Source organism: Hemiscyllium ocellatum, chromosome 30, assembly GCF_020745735.1.
Source record: "Hemiscyllium ocellatum isolate sHemOce1 chromosome 30, sHemOce1.pat.X.cur, whole genome shotgun sequence".
NCBI classification, from domain to species: domain Eukaryota; kingdom Metazoa; phylum Chordata; class Chondrichthyes; order Orectolobiformes; family Hemiscylliidae; genus Hemiscyllium; species Hemiscyllium ocellatum.
Window position 1 is genome coordinate 15,467,081 of NC_083430.1, and position 21,331 is coordinate 15,488,411.

Sequence of the window (21,331 nt, forward strand, 5' to 3'; positions counted from 1 at the left end):
TAGAATATAACTGTTTCAGAATAAATAGCTGCATTTAAGTCAGAGGTGAGGAGACTTATTTTCGCACTGAAGTTCACAAGTCCTTGAAACTTTCTTGTTTAACAGATGGCAGAAACTGAGCCTTTGGGTACTTTTAAGGCATTGGTACATAAATTCTTGGGAAGCAAGGGGGTGAAAGTTATCAGGGGCAGGCAGCAATATAGAGTAATCAGATTAAGTGATCTTATTGAATGCTGGAGCGTGATTGAGAAGCCGAGTGTCTTATTCCTAGTCAGAATTAATTTGTTTAAAAGAAGAGGCTAACTTTGCAGAGCTGAAAATGTGTTGCTGGAAAAGCACAGCAGGTCAGGCAGCATCCAAGGAACAGGAGATTCGACATTTCGGGCATAAGCCCTTCTTCAGGAATGAGGAAAGTGTGTCCAGCAGGCTAAGATAAAAGGTAGGGAGGAGGGACTTGGGGGAGGGGCGATGGAGATGCGATAGGTGGAAGGAGGTCAAGGTGAGGGTGATAGGCCGGAGTGGGGTGGGGGCGGAGAGGTCAGGAAGAAGATTGCAGGTTAGGAAGGCGGTGCTGAGTTCGAGGGATTTGACTGAGACAAGGTGGGAGGAGGGGAAATGAGGAAACTGGAGAAATCTGAGTTCAACTTTGCAGAGGGTCACTGTTAGTAAACAGCCACGAGACAGCTGAGGATGAAGTGTTTGTATGAATATCATGACCAGTTCAGGATAGTTTTGACAGATGAGTGCTGAAAACCATACTCATGCAGATCAATTAATATTTATTAACTATTTGCAGAGATTAGTTCAGGAGGACTCCAATAGATCTTCTCTCGGGTGCCAGTTTACATGTCTTGACATCACTACACTCTAGATTTTAGCATCATAGCTATTAACCCTTTGTTCTGGCTACTGGTCAACCTCCATGTCAAGGTCACTATTTCAGCAAACTTATTCAATGTCCTTCGTGGTACTGCATACTCTTGGGTTTTATCTACTCGTAGTTTACAGTGCTGCAGTGGTTCCTGTCCTCCTATATGTCTCTGAGAAATGGACTATGTACAGCAGACACCTCAAGGCACTACAGCACTAACACCAACACTACCTGTGCATGATCCTGTGAATTTGCTGGGATGACAGACACACCAACACCAGGCCAACAGCCCCAGGATCAAGGCAGTGATCACTCTGATTGCCTGTGATGGGCCGGGCACATTCTCCACATGACTGACACGAGACTCCTCAAAGTGCTCTACTCCTAACTTCTAAATGGCAGGCAAGCCCCAGATAGACAGAGAAAGCAAATCACTGATACCGTTAAGGCCTCACTGGTGAAGTGCAGCAATCCTACAAGCACCCTGGGAATCACTGGGCCAAAACTGTCCAAAGTGGAGGAGGATTATCTGGGAAGGTATTGAGCATCTCGAGACTTGCCATCAGGGCAATGCAGGAGCGAGGTGAGAACAGTGAAAGGAGCATGCTGCCGCACCAATGACCCACCCACGCCCTTCCCATGACCACTTTCTGCCCCAAGTGTGGCAGAATCTGCAGAAGCTGCATCAGTCTGTACAGCCACCCATGGACTCACTCTGAGAGTGAAAGAGTCTTCCTCTTCTGCAAGGGACCACCAAAGGTGATGATGCTCTTGAGGACTGGCAATTTTTCATCTCTCCACTTTATTGGTACATGATTTGACATTCAGCATTTATATAAGAAATTTCTGACTATTTCTACACAATCTGTGATGGTTGGTGGCTTTAGTGAGCACAAAGAGCCCATATTAACCAAGCATCTGATGCTATTTCCCACCTTGCAGCCCATTTCCATAAAATACTCCATCAAAAGTGTGATAGTGCTTTTGCAATTGATGATTGCAGAGTGGAGTCTCTTGCAGGAACTGGACGACTTTGCCATGTTATCTTGGATTCATTTCTTTGATTCTATGTGCGCAGCAGTTAAAGTCAAGCCAGAAATAGAAATTGATTTTCTTTTTCAGTCTGAACTTGTAACTGCTGCACACACAGAATTGAAGGCCGGTTCAAAGAAGAAAACAGTTACTGCACTCTGGCAGGGGCTGTCCACTGAACCCTGCCCATCGATTTGTCCAAATAAGATTTAATAGGGCCTTTAAATCAAAGAACTGCTTTAAAAAAAGGCATGTCTGCAAATTCCGAATGATGCCCTCCTTATGTTCCAATTTCATTGTTTCAACACAGGGTCAGTGTTAGCAGCCAGAAAGTAAAAGAAATGCACAAAACAGGGTGGCTACCTTGAAAGGTAGCCTGAAGTCTGAAATCCTACAGGCTGAGATGGGAGATGGGTTGAATAAATGTGATGTGGAGGTGCCGGTGTTGGAATGGGGAGGACAAAGTTAAAAATCACACAACACCAGGTTATAGTCCAACAGGTTTAATTTGAAACACTAGCTTTCGGAGTGCTGCTCCTTCATCAAGTTACTCTAAAAGCCTATACTTCCAAATAAACCTGTTGAACTATAACCTGGTTTTGTGTGATTTTTAACTTTGAATAAATATATTGACTGTTCCAGTAATGCAGACACTGCGGGCAACCAGGAAGGTAAATAATACGTTAGGTTTCATTGCAAGGAGATTGCAGTTCAGGAACAAGGACGCCTAAATTATATTGAGCGCTGGTGAAAACACAAGTGTTGCACAGTGTGCAGGTTTGTTTTTCTTACCTAAAGAAAGTTACAGCTATCTTGGATGAGGGTGCCACAAAAGTACACTAGATTGGTTCCTAGCATGAGAGGACTGCCCTATGAGGAGATCAAGCAGAATAAGTGCTGGGGAAAATGACAAGTTATCTCACTGAAATTTGCAAAATTCTTTCAACACTTTGACAGGAAAGAAATTGAGAGGCTGTTCCTTCTTCTAAGTGAGGGTTAAATACTGAGTTGAGGAGAAATATCATCACACAAAAGGTTGCAGTTTCCTACCTCAGAGAGCTGGGAATGAACAGTCATTCTAGATATTATAGAATCTCTAAAGTGTGGAAGCAGGTCATTTGGCCCATCAAACCCATATAGCCCTCCAAAGAGCATCCCACCCAGACCCACACCCCTACCTATTCCATACTTAATCTACACATCCTTAGACACTATGGGACAATTTAGCATGGTTGGTCCATCTAACCTGCGCGTCTCTGGACTGTGGAAGGAAACCCACACACACATAAAGGTAATGTGCGAACTCCACACAGATAGTCACCCGAGCTGGAAGTGAACCTGAGTCTCTGATACTGCAAGGCAGCAGTGCTAACCACTAAGCAAACACGCTACCTTCAAAGGCCAAGATTGATAGATTTTTATGAACTAAGAATTTCATAGGATGAGGGTGTGGAGTGAGAAAGTGAAGTTGAGGTAGAACATCACCCATGAACATCCAGAGGAGGAGGAGAAGGACAGAAATAAATTATCGTCTGCCTATCGCTGCTCCTATAATTACTTAAAACTGTTTTAGTGAAACAATAAGTACTTTTCATAGCTCTGTAAGAAATTTTGTGATTTTTTCTGAAAATTATTTTTATTGGGGCAAGGGTTTTATATAAGTAAATGATGGTAAAATTACTTCAATATATACCGTGGAAGTCATAATATGTTCAACAAAGAACGGATTGTAAATGCTATACTGGACTCAGAACCAAAAACAGAGGAGGGGTGTCGAATGAATAAACAAGAACAGAAACTGCTTGAGAAACTCAGCAGGTCCAGGACCATGTGTGGAGACAAAACAGATTTAACATTTCGAGTGCAGTGACCCTTGCTCAGATCTAACTGGACAAGAAAATTTATCTGTGTTTTCTCTTCACAGATGCTGCCAGACTTGCTGAGTTCCTCTAACAATTTGTGTTGCTGTGTCAGACCTCCAGCATCCACAGTTCTTTGTTTCATTCCAATGAAAAAAAAGTCACTAGTTTCTTGTTAACGTGAAAGAAAATTCATGGATTAATTTGACTACCAATCACGATAAATGGATTAGTCTCAAAGGAACATCACTTCAAAATTAGTTGGGGAATAGAATTAGGAAGTATTTTAACTGGCAGTGAATGCAGCTTTAATGGGTCTTGACATAGAGCAGCCAATGTGCAACCCTGCCCTGAGCATGTGTCAGTGCATCAGTAAATTGTCTGCTCTTCCATCAGGGTGCTTTTAATTCACTAAAATGCCCATCTGTCTTCTGATAATGCTCACATTTGAACTCTGAGTAACATCCCAGGCTTCCCATCATTTCACATATTCTCCTCCAGCCTTTTAGTTCCAATTAAGTTGCAACGCATTGTTTTCATTTTACACACTACAATTTACAGTAAACCAACAAAAAATAAATGCTGATCGGGCTTCAGTCATGGGAATTTTGACATTCGGCTGATTAATTTTTTTTTAAAAATTCCTATTTTATTTCCATGTCTGCAGCAAATTATTGAGTTTTTTACTTGAGTATTGACTGGGTGGCATGGTGGCTCAGTGGTTAACCATGTTGTCTCACAGTGTTTAGATTCGATTCTGGCCTCGGGCAGCTGGCTGTGTTGTGTTTGCACATTCACCCTGTGTCTATTGTGGGTTTGCTCTCGTGCTACGGTTTCCTCCCACAGTTCAAAGATGTGCAGGTTAGGTGCATTGGACATGCTAAATTGCCTGTAGTGTCTATGGAAGTGTAGGTTAACCATGAGAAATTTAGGGATAGGGTAGAGGGTGGGTCTAGGTGGGATGCCCTTCAGAGGGTCAGTGTGGACTCAATGGGCCAAATGGCCGGCTTCCACCCCATAGGGATTCTATGAATTTTAAAAGAAGATAAGCAGGGACACATCATAAGCTTTATTCTGTGCTCTCTCTAACGAAGGAGCCATTAAAAATGTGTACTCTATAGCATCTAAACAGTAGTACCATGAATGTGTATAGAATTGAGCTTTAATTACAGTGTGAGTTCATTCAGTTTATTCTCCCTTTATTTATTAAGACATTAGAAATATCTTTGTACTACAGGGAGTTGGTTAGCTTAGTTGGCTGGACGGTTTGCATTGCAAAGTGATGAAAACAGTGTGGGTTTGGTTCCTTCACTGGCTCAGGTTGTAATGAAGGACTCTTCTTCTCACTCTTGCTTCTCACCTTAGGTGTGATAACCTTCAGGCTAAACCATCAGCAGATCTCTCTCTCCAATGAGAGAGCAGCTCGATGGTCTGGTACACCTAAGACGACTTTACCTTTGTTCACTCAGAATCTGGCACATGAAATGGAAACCCTGCTCCCCCAACCCCATCATATTTATCTTCAATCTTGATATCTCTCAGGGAACTTTCCAAAATTGGCTTGGAATGCTCAAGCCTTTGTACTAAACAGTAACCCTTCTACACAAGATATGAGAGTGGAACAATCATTAAGGGAAATAGATAGTCCCTGAGAGACGTTTTGTCATCATCTTTCAACTAGTCTTTCATACTAGGCAGGAGTTCAACTACTCTTTCTTCTGTTTAGTGTAATACTACCTCCTGATGTTATAGATACTTTCTTCATTGTATTAGTACAGGAAAGGGAAGGTGCACTTGAGCCAGAGATTTATGACAGTGCCTACGCGCTTGCATAAAGTGGGTGTATATGTGACAAAACCATAGCTCTAGCACTGCATTTCCCTTCTTACCCCTGAAAGTTAGGCTTAAATTAATCTGATTTCTTCACATCAACAGAAAGGACGCCAACTACTCTATATTGACGATTGCATAATTTGAGACAACCTTAAAATACAAATTCATAAATGTAAATCAATTCTTACTTGTTCCCATTTTTCATTTACACCCCCATACCCTCCTCCCCCATCCCCCATCCCATCTGATTGTAAAATTCTCAATCTGACCAGTCACTCTCAACCAATAAGTTATATTCTATTTAACATTAAATTGGAAGTTTGACAATAACAATGTCATTTAAAATACACACCTGGCAGTGGAATTGACACAATGATGTAAGATTTTATCTGTAGACTTGAGCTAATTTAGGCAAATCTTTTTTAACCAATTTCACCTCATCAGGTTTTGGCCTAAGCCTCTTGCCACAATCACTGGTAACTGAGCCAGCTGCTTCTCAGAACAGACTGCAACCAAAGTTGTACCCTTCACCTGGAAAGGTTCCCTAGTACAGGTCACAGTTGAGCTGAGGTTGCGCACAAACATAAGAGTGGAGTCCAGAGCGAATTCTGTTGAAGACTGGTTCTGCAATCACTGAAACGGCCGCTCTGGTGTCGACCACTATTAGAACAGGGTGACCATTTAATTAGACATTTAATTTGATTGGTTCTGGATGTTGCTTAGCAATTTATCTGTTCTGAACTAGATGTCAGTGGACTTTCCAGAGTGTGCACAGTCCTGTTCTTATCGATCAGCCAGGGCTCCCTAATTGGATAAGATTAACAGCTCCAATCAGGGAACTCATATTTTACGAGGTCTACCTGGCTGACCTTGTTACAATCACTATAGCAGTGACATGTGATGCAAATGATAAGTGTTACTTACTCGACCTTTGACCTTCTCAGCCTGTTTTTTTTGCTATCAATTAAAAGTTTCTTCCCTTAACCTACAGTTATATATAACCTTACTCATGATCATCCAAAATGACCACTTTCTAAATAGACCTTGAATCCAAATTGACCCAGAAATCTTTCTAAGGACCATGTACCTGCCAAGGGTGTATAGTTGTTTTAAGCTCTTACTAGCTCATAATGCTTCTCTTACACTCATTATATGGTTTGTAGCGAATGGTTTAGACTTGAGTGTTAGTTGTGTCTTATTGTTCCTTCCACAGGCCCTACTGACTGTTTGAGCATTCTTAAAGCAGTTAAGTACTTAAAGCGGTAAACATATTTATTTTCTGATTTCCTCTCTCCTTGGATATTTTTTTTCCACTATTTTGATCAACTATATTTTTAAGAAATAGAACTAACTGCTGCCGGCTAATGGATAGATAGGGTGAACAGGTTTAGCGGTTTAAAAATAACAAAATACAAGCTTTCCTTTCTATAGTGACTTTATGGGCCAAGTTGGTAATCAGTGCTGGAGGATGTACCATGAATGAATTTTAATGAGAATAGGCACTCATCGGAATGAGATGCAGTTTATTGCTTGGGAATCAGTTTAGCTCAGTTGGCTGGATTGTTGGTTTACAGAGCAGTGTAATGACAACAGTGTGGGCTCACTTCTCATTGCCGGTTTGAGATTACCAGGAAGGATTCTCCTTCTCAACTTTTCCCTTGCCGGAAGTCTGGTGACCCTCAGGTTAAATCATCACCAGTTGCTTCTCTCTGATGAGAGAACAGCCCCTATGGTCTGGTCAGACAATGGTGACACAACAACAAATGCTTATTGCGTGATAACAATATGTGCAAATTAAGTCAGATAGTTGGACATCATAACTAGGAATATCAGGAGACATTGACATCCCCCACATCTGTCTCCAACAGACTTGAGCCAGACTCCATTTTCCTACCCCGAGCCTCTACGACATTAACAGATTGTGTGGAAAATAATATCCTTCACCTTGAGTTTTAAAAACTGTAACAACTGAGTGTAGCTTTAGAACAGAATGTTACATGATCAAAAACTCGAGGGTTGCCTATGTTAAGAAACAACTCAAGTGACTAAGAGAGAAAAATCTACTGGAACAAGTTTCAAGTAAGGAGACGATTGTCATCAGCCACATGATATACAACTCATAAAAATTGCTCTGACATAATAGACACTCGGAACTGCAGCCTTGCAGTTGTGTCTGGTTAATTCAATCTAATTACAGTCGAGATTTATTGAAGGTTTGAACTGGTCTGCTGCGTCTTCTCATTGCTATTTTAAAGACCAGTGTTGAAAAACTGGGAAGTTACAAGTGCAGCAAGAACTTACATAGCAGCACTCTATTTTATTGTTGGCATCACAGATGGATCAATGATTAGTGATGCAGTGCAGAAGCTTAAATTCTTCTGTATACACATGCTGAATGGTCAATGATTAATCTTTCACTTGGCATGTGAAGTCAAGAAGACAACTAAAATTGGAGAGAGATTAATCATGAGTTCCATGGTCCAAGGGGGATAACTATTCCAAAGAAATTGGTCAAGACAAAGGGGAAAAGTTCAATTCCTCCCTTTTCCAGGTACAGGGGACACAATCTACGATTATCCTGCATCCAGACCCATGCAGATAGAATGCAAAATTCCCATTAGCTCACCATTTCGTCATTTCACTGTTTAGTCTTGCACTAACTGTGTTGTTCATTGAATACTTTAAAGGGACAAATCAGCATAAATTCTTAGAACACGTTTTAGCTTGCCTTCATGTTTTGGACCAGGCCCTCTTAAAGAGAACTGCATCCTTTGAACATTGTTTTCACTGGCTGTAGAAAATTGATTCCAAAAGAAAGCACAGGAAATGAAACATACGATAGGAATTCGAATTCAAATTGCATCTCGAATGCAGTAACATGACAACAAATGTAATCTGACATTGGGGCATGTGGAGATACAAGAAAAGAGGACATAAAACTTAGTTAATTATTTTTAAAAAAACATTTTAAAAGGAGGAGCGAGAATGTTGAGTAGTGCTGAGGGATAGGAGGGAATTCAAAAATGTATTCCTGAGGAAGCAGAATGCTTAGCTACTGATGCTGGAATGATTAAAAGCCAGACTAAGCAAGGGGTCAGAATTAGAGGAAGGTAGGGATTTTGGTGGGTCATACATTCGAGGTAAGAAAATAACATCTCAAAACCTTGTCTGCTAAAATTGCATTTCAAGTATCAGTAAGGAACGCAAACAAAATTCGTCATCTCGAACGACAGGAATTTTCCTGATCTCAGCATTGTGCTTTATAATTTCTCTTTGCTGTACTGTCTGTTTAACATGTACAAGTCTTGATGGGACCATCACTATCATATGAAATAGTTATGTCTTGGACATTAAGATTTTGGTACTATGTGACTGTACAATGAGAAAACCGAGAGTAATATTATTCTCATCTACAACCCAGGAGTTACTTTTTTTTGTTGCACAAGGTTATAGCTCTGAAAGGGTTAATATTCATGTTACATTGAATCTATTCATTCTACTGATGTTGCACACATGGGCATGGTGACAAAAATTCTACACTAACTTTTGGAGGGAACAGAGGCATCTGTACAAGCTCTCTAATATTCTAGGAACTACACCTGGCTAAAGGTAGTTGCACTTATTGCTGTCACGCAATGACTCTTTGTGCTACCTAAGAACAGAGTCTCTTCTGTAGATACTTTAAGGAGGCTTATCCTCTTCCACTAATCATTAGAAAGGCCCCAATCAAGGTAAATACTCTGTCAGATTGGTAGCAGTCAATCATAACTCCTAATCCCATTCTTAAACAACCCTCACCCAGTACAGAGGTGGAAAATACCACATGGTAGAAAAATACTCATTCAGAAAAAAGAATAATGGTCATCAAGTTTGTATAGTGTTGAAAGAGCACTTCTATTTGTCTCCCACATCTTCCCAGTGTGGAGGTATAAAGAAGGAAACAGCACAACAGGAGACAAGAGCAGTGGTAGGTCATTTGCCTCCCTCAAACCAATCAACTAGATTACAGCAAATCATCTATCTCAATGTCATTTTCTTGCAATATTCTGACATCGCTTGATATTTTCAATATTCAACAACCTATAGATTTTTTTATTGAATGTACTCAATTATTGTACATCCATAGCCTTTGGGGTAGAGAATCACAGATTTACTACCATCCGTCTGAAGTTTTCTCTGTGTCTCAGTTTTGAATGATTTAGATCTTGTTCTGATACTGCGTCTCCTGATTCTAATCTCCTCAAATGAGAGAAACATCCTTCCTCTGTCTAACCCTGTAAAAAAAAGTGATTTGTGCCTAATAAAATTGCCTTACAATGTAATGTTGAGATTCCCTATAGCGTGGAAACAGGCCATTTGGCCCAACAAGTCCACATCTACCCTCTGAAGAGTAACCTACCCAAACCCATTTCCCTCTGACTAAGTTTTGGCAAAGGTCAGTTAGACTCGAAACATCGGCTGCTTTCTCTCCTTACAGATGCTGCCAGACCTGCTGAGATTTTCCAGCATTTTCTCTTTTGGTCCTCTGACTAATGTACGTAACTACGGGCAATTTAGCATAGCCAATTCACCTGACCTGCACATCTTTGGATTGTGGGAGGAAGCTCACATCAACACAGACAAAGTGCTAACACCACACAGTCACCCAAGATGGGAATTGAACCCAGCTCCCTGGTGCTGTGAGGCAGCAGTGCTAGCCACTGTGCCACCCCATAATGTTTCTTTGAATTTATTTTATCTGACTGCCATGTCAATCCTTTAACTATGTCTTACTTCTAACTTATTGTTCAAACACTGTAAAGTGATACAACTAATTTTCTTTATTATTCCTCTTTCATTTCTAAGATTTGTACTGAGGCAAGATGACACCATAGGAGATGACATTATCAAACTTTTCACTGGATTCCTGCATGTCTGTACTTGAGTACACGTGACAATAAAGGATATTCTAATTCTAATTTCATTTCTACAGTCCGTAGAAAATAAAAACATGGAAGAGAACATCAATTTTGTCAAAGCTTCTCCCTTAAAATAGCAGTGTGAAATTTTACCTGGACTTTACACACTTTGATCTCTGACAGAAGGTTCTAAATCAAAGGATTTCCACACTGATGCAAAAGAAGGAAAAATCTCCAAGATAACATACCCCTATGTGATTTCACCTTAACTATTTGCCCAACATATTGCACTTTGCAATTTACCCTGTGAAGAGTAACATACCCAGACCCGTGGGCATGGTGACAAAAATTCTACACTAACTTTTGGAGGGAACACAGGCATCTGTACAAGCTCTCTAATATTCTAGGAACTATACCTGGCTAAAGGTAGTTGCACTTATTGCTGTCACGCAATAACTCTTTGTGCTACCTAAGAACAGAGTCTCTTCTATAGATACTTTATGGAGGCTTAACCTCTTCCACTAATCATTAGAAAGGTCCCAGTCAGATTGGTAGCAGCCAATCATAACTCCTAATCCCATTCTTAAACAACCCTCACCCAGTACAGAGGTGGAAAATACCACCTCTGTTATTGATGTCGTTTTCAATGAAACATTTCACCATTTGTGCTCATATTCTCTCTGTACCTTCAATTCCATTCTTAAACAGATAATGATTCAACTATATTTAAAGGAAATTAATTAAGAAAACATTTTTACTTGTCTGTGGGGAAAGGTCCTATCTAATTTCTAAACTCTTGACTTGGATACAACATCTGGAAGATGATCTGCTTCACTGGTATAGTGAGAGTGAAAATATAGAAGCAAAAAAACCACCAACAGTTAATCCTGACTTGCATAAGTTCTTGCATTTGGCTTGATCGTTACATTCAAAGTACAAAAAGTGCTGGAGAAACTTAGCAGGTTTGGCAGCATCTGTGGAGAGGAAAAAACAAAGTTGATGTTTTGAATCCAGTGAACTTTTGCCAGAACAAGGTTGAAGTATTTGCATCCATCGTCAGCGATAAATATCAAGTGGATCTCTATCGCTTTGTGAGGTGTCCAGCATCAATCTTCAGTCTTCGAACAAAATGATTCACACCAGTGGACAACAGAAATGGCTGAAGGTACTGGATACTGCAAAAGCTGTGGGCCCAGACTTCCCTGAAATTGTACCGAAGACATTTTCTTTAGAATTCGCTGTGCCCCTGTTTCAATACAGCTACTACACTGGCATCTACTTGGCAATGTGGAACAAGAGAGTCGGAGGGGTGGGGGTGGAACACAAAGATGAGTATGTAGCCATCAACAAGGAGAAGGTGCTAGAAAAACTGAAAGGTTTGAAAGTGAATAAATTACCTGGACCATTTGGACCACACCTTAGAGTACTGAAGAGGTAGTGAAGGCTTTCATAGTGATCTATCAGGCATCACTGGAGTCAGGGATAACCCCAGAGGACTGGAAAATTGCTAATTTAACCCCCCCCACCGCCACCGCCCGTTTAAGAAGGGAGCAAGACAAAAGGTGGGAAATTATAGGCCAATTAGCCTGACCTCTGTCATGGGTAAGATTTTGGAATCCATTGTGAAGGATGAGATTTCTGAATACTTGGAAGTATATGGTAAATAGGGCAAAGTCAGCATATTCTCATCAAGGTGAAGCCATGCCTGACAACTCTGTTATAATTCTTTGAGGAGGTAACAAGCAGGCTAGATAAAGGAAAGCCAATGGATGTTTTCTAACTGGACTTCCAGAAGGCTTTTTTTCAAAGTGCCACACAGAAGCTGCTGAGTAAGTTAAGGGCCCATGGTGTCAGAGGAAAATTGCTAGCTTGGATGGAAGCTTGGCTATCTGGCAGAAAGCAGAGAGTGGGGATAAAAGGGTCCCCCTCAGGATGGCAGCTGGTGACAAGTGGTGTTCCACAAGACTCAGTGTTGGGACCACAGCTTTTCACTTTATACATTAATGATCTAGATGAAGGAACTGAGGGGATTCTGGATAAGTTTGCAGACGACAGAAAGATAAGTGGAGGGGCAGGTCATATTGAGGAGGCAGCGAGGCTACAGAAAGAGTTAGACAGGTTAGGGGAGTGGGCAAAGAGGTGCCAGATGAAATACAATGTGGGAAAATATGAGGTTATGCAGTTAGGTCAGAAGCTTAGGTGCTTGGACTATTTTCTAAATGCAGAGAAAATTCTGAAGTGGAAAGGGACGTGGGGGTCCTAGTCGAGGATTCTTTTAAGGTAAACTTGTATGTTGGGTCAGTAGTTCAGAAGGCAAAAACAATGTTGTCATTCATCTCAAAATGACTAGGATTAATAAGCTGGGACATATATCTGAAGCTTTAAAAAGTTCTGGTCAAGCCACATTCAGAGTATTGTGAGCAGTTTTGGGCCCCATACCTCAGGAAACCAAGTATTGGACCGGGAGCATGTCCAGAGGAGATTCACTTGAATGATCCCAGGAATGAAAGGCTTAACATATGAGGAATATTTGAGGATTCTGGGAGCATACTCGATGGAATTCAGAAGGATCGGGAAGGATCTGATTGAAACTTACACAATACTGAACGGCCTGGGCATTAGAAAGATGTTTCCATTGGCAGAAGGGACAAGGACCTGAGAGTCCAGCCCTTAGAGTAGAGGGAAGACCCTTTAAAACAGAGATAAGGAAAAATTTCTTCAGTCAGAGAGTGGTAAATCTGTGGAATCTGTTTCCACAGAAGACTGTCGCAGCGAAATCATTGGGTATATTTAAAACAGATATAGATAAGTTCTTGATTGCCAAGGGGATCAAAGATTATGGGGAGAAAACAGGAAACTGGTGTTGAAAAACCTATCAGCCATGATTGAATGGCAGAGCAGTCTCAATGGGCCTAAAAGCATATTATCTGCTCCTCCATTTTATGGTCTTACGGTTGAGTCCTGTCTGCAAAAAGCAGCATAAATCTGATCTGACCAATCACTACACAATTAATCTACTCTTGATCTTGCCAAAGGACAGTGCAATTGAGTGACACCTGCTCAGCATTCACCAGCTCAATGCCTCTCAGTTTGGATTTCACCAGTTCAGTTTCTGACCTCATATCAGCCTTGGTTCAGCTATAGGTGAAAAAGCTGAACTCCAGACAAGGGGTGAGAGTGACTACCCTTGACATCAAGACAGTATTTGACTGAGTGTGGCAGCAAAGAGCCTCACAAAATTTGAGTCAATGTGAATCAGGGTGAAAACTCTCCACTGATTAGTGTCATTCCAAAGAGGATGATGGTTATCGATATCATCTCAGTCCCAGGGCACCACTGCAGGAATTCCTTGGGGTGGCATCCTAGGTGCAACCATCTTCAGTTGCTTCATCAATAACATTCCTTCCATCATAAGGTCACAAATGGGGTTGTCTGTTGATAATTGTACAGTTGCAGCATCATTTGCCATTCCTTGAATACTGAAGCACTCACATTAAATGCAACAAGACTTGGACTGATAAACGGCAAGTGACATTTATGCTACACAAGCAGTGGTCATTTCCAACAAGAGAAAATCAAACCATTGCTCCTTGCTTGACGTTAAGTTGCATTGCCATCACTGAATTCTCAATTATCAACATCTCAGGATTTACCATGAACCAGAAATGGATCTGGACCAGCAAGATATATACTGTGGCTACAACGGCAGGTCAGAGTTTTGGAATTCTGCAGTGAGTAGGTTACTTGTTGATGCTCCAAAACCTATCCACCATCTACAAGACACAAGTCAGGGATGTGATGGTATATTTTTCACTTGCCAGGATGAATGCAGCTTTAACAGCACGCAAGAGGCTCAACACTATCTAGGACAAAGCAGTATGCTTGATTAGCATCCCAGCCACCACATTCAACATTCACTTGCTCCTCCATGGAGACATAAAAGCAGCAACTACATGTGCACTACAAGAACTTACCAAAACTCTTTTACCAGCACCTTCCAAAACTGCAACATCTACCACCTAAAAGGACAAGACTAACAGATGTAACCTCACTCACATTCAACACTGGACCCTCCCAGGGGTGTGTACTCAGCCCCAAATTGTACTCATTGCACTGTATACCCATGATTGCATCGCCAAATACCAGACTAATGCATTTACAAGTTCTCTGATGACACCGAATCAGTCAGTTGAATCTCAGATGGTGATGAAACAGACTACAGACGGGAGGTGGAACACAAGGAAAAATGGTGCACTGAGAACAACCTAGCTCTCAATGCTGGCAAAACCAAGGAACTCATTATTGACTTTTGGCAGTACGTTATTCATGGTCCCCCTACACATCAGCAGCACAGAGGTGGAACGAGTGGAGAGTGTTAAGCTTCTGGGAATGATCATCCACAACAAGCTTTCTTGGACTCTTCATGTGGACACACTGGTTACAAAGGCCCAACAACATCTCTTCTTCCTCAGGCAGCTGAAGAAATTTGGCATGACGGCAAATACCCTTGCCAACTTTTATAGGTGCACCATTGAAAGGATTCTGTCTGGATATATCACTACCTGGTATAGTAAATGTACCATTCAAGATCGGAGACGGTTACAGAGAGTGGTGAACTCAGCCCACACAATCACAAACGGCAACCTCCCATCTATAGAATCCATCTATCAGGCCCACTGTCAAGGAAAGGCCATCAGCATTCCCAAAGATCCATCCCACTCTGGCAATGTTTTTGTATAATCTCTACTGTCAGGGAGAAGGTACGGAAGACTGGAGGCACACATTAAGTGGTTTTGAAACAGTTTCTACCTTACTGTTTTTAGAATACTGAATGGACTCACAAACTCTTAACATTCGCCTGTACCTGTGCTTTTGGTTTTTCTGTTGTTTACCTATTATTTACTTATCTATGCTACTTAACTCTGTGATCTGCTTGTATTGCTTGCAAGACAAAGCTTTTCGCTGTGCCTCGGTACACGTGATAATAAATTCAATTCAGTTCTATAGGAATGTGAGGAATAAAAGGATGATTAGGGTAGAAACAGGACCAATCAAAGACAGATGTGGGAAGCTGTGTGTGGACCCTGTGGAGATCGGAGGAGTGCTAAATGAATATTTCTCATTGGTTTTCACTCGGGAAAAGGAAAATATTGTTGAGGAAAAGAAAGAGATAAGAGATATTAGACAAGAAAGGACTGAGGTTAGTAAGGAAGCTGTTTAATTAATTCTAGAAAGAGTGAAAGATGACAAGTCCCCTGGGACACATCAGATTTAGCAGAGGGTTCTCTGAAAGCGAGGGAGGAGGTATTGGAGCATTTGGCTTTGATTGTCTGCAGGTTTAATACCAGAGGACTGGAGGGTTGAAAATGTTGTGCCCTTGTGCAAGAAGAGCAGTAGAGATGATCCAGGTAATTATAGACCAATGAGCCTTACATTTCTTGTAGGAAATGTTTTGGAAAGGATTATGAGAGATAGGATTTATAATACTCTAGCAAGCAACAATTTGATTGCAGATAGTCAACATGGTTTCATCAAGGGCAGGTCATGTATCACAAACCTCATTGAGGTTTTTGAGAAAGTGACCAAACATGTGGATGAGGGTAGGGCAGTTGACGTGGTGTACATGGACTTCAGTAAGGCCTTTGATAAGGTTCCACATGGTAGGCTGTTGGAGAAAATGCAGAGGCATGGGATTAAGGTGATTTAGCAGTTTGGATTAGAGACTGGCTTTCTGTAAGAAGTCAGTGAGTGGTGGTCGATGGAAAATACTCAGCCTGGAGTCCAGGTACTGGTGGTGTGCCACAAGGATCTGTTCTGGGACCACAGCTGTTTGTCATTTTCATAAATGACATAGACACAGGCACAGGTGGATGGGTTAGTAAGTTTGCAGATGACGCTAAAGTCAGTGGAGTAGTGAACAGTGTGGAAGAATGTTGCAGGTTGCAGGGGTCTAAGACAAACTGCAGAATTGGGCTAAGAGGTGGCAAATGGAGTTCTATGCAGCTAAATGTGATGTGATTCATTTTGGGAAAAATAATTGGAAGGCAGAGTACTGGGTCATTGGAAAGATTCTTAGCAGTGTGGATGTGCAGAGGGATCTTGAGTCCATGTACATAGATCCCTGAAAGTTGCCAACCAAGGTGGATAGTGTTGTTAAGAAGGCATACGGTATTTTAGGTTTTATTGGTAGAGGGATTGAGTTCTAGAGCCATAATGTCATGCTGCAACTATACAAAATGCTTGTGTGGCTACACTTGGAATATTGTGTACAGTTCTGGTTGCCTCATTACAGAAAGGATGTGGAAACATTGGAAAAGGTGTAGAGAAGATTTACCAGGATATTGCCTGGTCTGAAGGAAGGTCTTATGAGAAAAGGCTGAGAGACTTGAGTCTGTACTCATTGGAAAGAAGAAGGCTAAGATGGGATTTGATAGAGACATACAAGATGATCAGAGGATCAAATAGGGTAGACAGTGAAAGTCTTTTTCCAAGGATGATGACATCAGCTTGTACATTTGTAGGACTTAGCTACAAATTGTGGGGTGATAGATTTAACAGAGATGTCAGAGACAGTTTCTTTACTCAGAGAGTGGTAAGGGCATGGAATGCCCTGTCTGCCAATGTAGTTAACTCAGCCATATTACTGAGATTTAAACAATCCTTGGATAAGCACATGGATGATGATGGGAGAGTGTATGGGATGAGCTTAGATTAGTTCACAGGTCGGCGCAATATCGAGATCCGAAGGGCCTGTTCTGCACTGGATTTTTCTATGTTCTATGTTCTATGCTCAGTTCAATTCAATTCAACATTATCACCTACAAGGTCCCCTGCAAACCACACATCAAGCTGACTTGTAACAATTTTGCTATTGTTTTAACATCGCTAGGTCAAAATAATGGAACTTCTTTCTAATGGCACTGAATGGGTTACCCATATTATCTGCAATATTTCAAGAAAGCAGCTCACAATCATGTTTGCAAGAGTATTTAGGGATGGACAATAAAACCTGGTCTACCCAGAGAAACCCACATCCCATGAACGAATGGTGTTGGACTCCTGGCCCTTAAATCACGACTGAAAGATCAAAGAAGAAAAGGAAGAAGTCATTTCCTGTTGATTGTGATGAATTGGCTTCTTGGCAATGAGTGTGTAACTAAGATTGCAAAACGATTGGCAAATTGGAGGGGAGTTCCAATCATCACCAGTAATTGACCATAAGTCTTCTTAGGATGCGCAACTTTACAACACTACATCATAACACTTTACCTGGAAGCAACAAGTGAGCTAAACATAGAACATCGAACCTTCGACTTCAAAATAGGCCATTTAGTCCACAATACTGTATTGGCTTTATCAAATGAATATCTAATAAAGCCCATTCCATTGCTCTTTTCCAATAGCCCTGAAAACTTTCTTTTTTTGGTATGAATCCAATTACTCTTTGTAGGTTACTATTGCCTTTTGGGCAATATGTTGCAGATCATAATGACTCACTGCATTAAAAAATCTCCACATATAACGTTTGGTTCTTTTGTCAATTATCTTAAATAGCGCGACCTCAACAGCAGTCAGCCTTGCTCAAAGCAATTCCTTAATGCATTTTTGGAAAAGGTGATTCAGTGACAAATGTACCATTGTAGTTACATCCTGGGACTTCTTTCTTCCATGGTGTAACAGATGCTGCAACTTCAAGTGAGCAATGTGCTTAATGTGTATGTTCATGAAATGCAATCTAAGTTCATTGTGCAAATGGGAATCACATAAGCATTTGCTTCATTAGGTTACTGCTTTGTAATAATCCATTATATGCATTGATCGCATTATTTCTTTGCAATAAAAATGGTTGATTGAATTTCATTAACTTGCAGCAATTATATTATGAACATCCTTAGTTGGAGGTCTGATGCTGCATCAACATGAGCCAGTATGTGGTCCCCGGATCTACCATGAGGCCCATCACTAGTTTAAAATACAGTAAAACTAAATGGAATGAAGATGTATCCATTGCCACCGTTTGAGAAAGTAATGGAGAAGTGACTGGAAGGCTGCAGTCAACTTCTGTAGGGTATAACTCCTGGAATTGTTGCTTTACAAACATCTCAACAAGTGAGAATATACGATCATTGAGCAGCAGTAAACAAACTCACTCAATTTAACCAATTTTTCCAACAGAAGTATCCTAAATAACTGCTGTATGTCTTTCAAAAGACCAGATTTTCTAAGTTGTGCCAAAATCTCAGTGATTGCCAACATGCTGCTTTTTAACACGATTAACCAGATCCACATTTGGAGTCCGAGAATCACAGAGATGTACAGCACAGAAACAGATCCTTTGGTCCAACTTGTCCATGCTTACCAGATATCCCAATCCAATCTATTTGCACTTGCCAGCAGCCGTCCCATATCCCTGCAAACCCTTCCTATTCATATACCCATCCAAATTCCTTTTAAATGTTGCATTTGTACCAGCCTCCACCACTTCCTCTGGCAGCTCATTCCATACACATACCACCCTCTGCGTGAAAAAGTTGCCACTTAGATCCCTTTTATATCTTTCCCCTCCCACCCTAAACCTATGCCCTCTAGTTCTGGAGTCTCCAACCACAGGGAAAAGACTTTGTCTATTTAGCCTGTCCATGTCTGCCATGATTTTATAAAACTCGATCAGGTCACCCTTAGCCTCCGATGCTCCAGGGAAAACAGCCCCAGCCTGTTCAGCCTCTCTCTATATCTCAAGGCCTCCAACCCTGGCAACATCCTTGTAAATCTTTTCTGATTCCTTTCAAGTTTCACAACATCTTTCCAATAGGAAGGAGACCACAATTGCACACAATATTCCTAAAGTGGCCTAACCAATGTTCTGTACAGTCGCAACATGACCTCCTAATGCCTGTACTCAATACTCTAACCAATAAACGAAAACATACCAAATGCCTTCTTCACTGCCCTATCTACCTGTGACTCCACTTTCAAGGATCCATGAACCTGCACTCCAAGGTCTCTTTGTTCAGCAACACTCCCTAGGACCTTACCATTAAGTGTATAAGTCCTGCTAAGATTTGCTTTCCCAAAATCAGCACCTCGCATTTATCTGAATTAAACTCCCATGCCACTTCTCAGCCCATTGGCCCATCTGATCAAGATCCTGTTGTAATCTGAGGTAACCTTCTTCGCTCTCCACTACACCTCCAATTTTGGTGTCATCTGCAAACTTACCAACTATACCTCTTATGCTCACATCCAAATCATTTACATAAATAACGAAAAGTAGTGCACCCAGCACCAATCTTTGTGGGACTCTACTGGTCACAGGCTCCAGTCTGAAAAACAACCCTCCACCACCACCTCTGTCTTCTATCTTTGAGCTAGTTCTGTATCCAAATGGCTAGTTCTCCCTGTATTCCATAAGATCTAACCTTGCTAACCAGTATCCTATGGGGAACCTTGTTGAATACCTTACTGAAGTCCATACAGATCACATCTACCACTCTGTCCTCATCAATCCTCTTTGTGACTTCTTCAAAAAACACAATCATGATTTCGCACACAAAAAGCCATGTTGACTATTCCTAATCAGTTCTTGCCTTTCCAAATGCATGTACATCTTATCCCTCAGGATTCCCTTCAACAACTTGCCCATCACCGACATCACATTCACCGGTCTATAGTTCCCTGGCTTGTCCTTGCCATCCTTCTTAAAAAATTGCACCATGTTAGCCAACCTCCAGTCTTTTGACACCTTATCTGTGACTATCGATGACACAAATATCTCAGCAAGAGGCCCAGCAATCACTTCTCTACCTTCCCTCAGAGTTCTAGGGTACACCTGATCAGGTCCTGGAGATTTATCCACTTTTATGCATATGAAGACATCCAGCTCTTCCTCCTCTGTAATATGTACATTTTTCAAGACGTCACCATCTGTTTTCCAAAATTCTCTATCTTCCATGTCCTTCTCCACAGTAAACACTGATGAAAAATATTCATTTCGTATCTCCCCTATCTCCTGCGGCTGCACACAAAGGCCTCCTTGCTGATCATTGAGGGGCCCTATTCACTCCCCAGTTACCCTTTTGTCCTTAACGTATTTGTAAAAACCCTTTGGATTCTCCTTAACTCTATTTGCCAAAGCTATCTCATGTCCCTTTTTTGCCCTCCTGATTTCTCTCTTAAGCATACTCCTACTGCCTTTATTCTCTTCGGAGGATTCACTCAATCTATCCTGTCTACACCTGAAATATGCTTCCTTTTTTTCCGAACCAAACCCTCAATTCCTTTTTGCAAGGTGATTCCACTCAGGGATCCCTCAGAAATGCAGAGCTGTATATCCACTCTGACAGTTCTCTTGTAGTGGTTACCAAGATTCTTTTTTTCAGACTAGTCACAGTGACTAGTCACTCTGACACAGCGCCAGAGACCCAGGTTCAATTCCCGACTCAGGCGACTGACTGTGTGGAGTTTGCACATTCTCCCCATGTCTGTGTGGATTTCCTCCCGGTGCTCCGGTTTCCTCCCACAGTCCAAAGATGTGCAGGTCAGGTGGATTCGCCATGTTAAATTGCCCGTAGCGTTAGGTAAGGGCTATATGTAGGGGAATGGGTGGGTCGCACTTCGGCGGGTCGGTGTGGACTGGTTGGGCCGAAGAGCCTGTTTCCACACTGTAAGTAATCTAATCTAATCTAATCTAGTCACCTGTCATATTCTGAAACATAAAGATCCAGTGTTACAGACAGCCATTTTAACAGCTGCTGTCAAACAGTAAACTCGTAAGACAAGTATGAGGTTAGGATGCCAAGAGGGTAAGTTGCAAGGTGGATGGGGGTTTATGGTGCCAG

The 21,331-nt window shown here is 41.4% G+C and overlaps 1 protein-coding gene across 1 annotated transcript in view; it reads right to left on the reverse strand.

Moving 5' to 3' along the window:
• The window catches only part of LOC132829794 (glutamate receptor ionotropic, kainate 3-like), a 484,473-nt gene that overhangs the window by 181,865 nt on the left and 281,277 nt on the right, over positions 1-21,331 (reverse strand). The gene's annotated exons all lie outside the window — the stretch shown is intronic.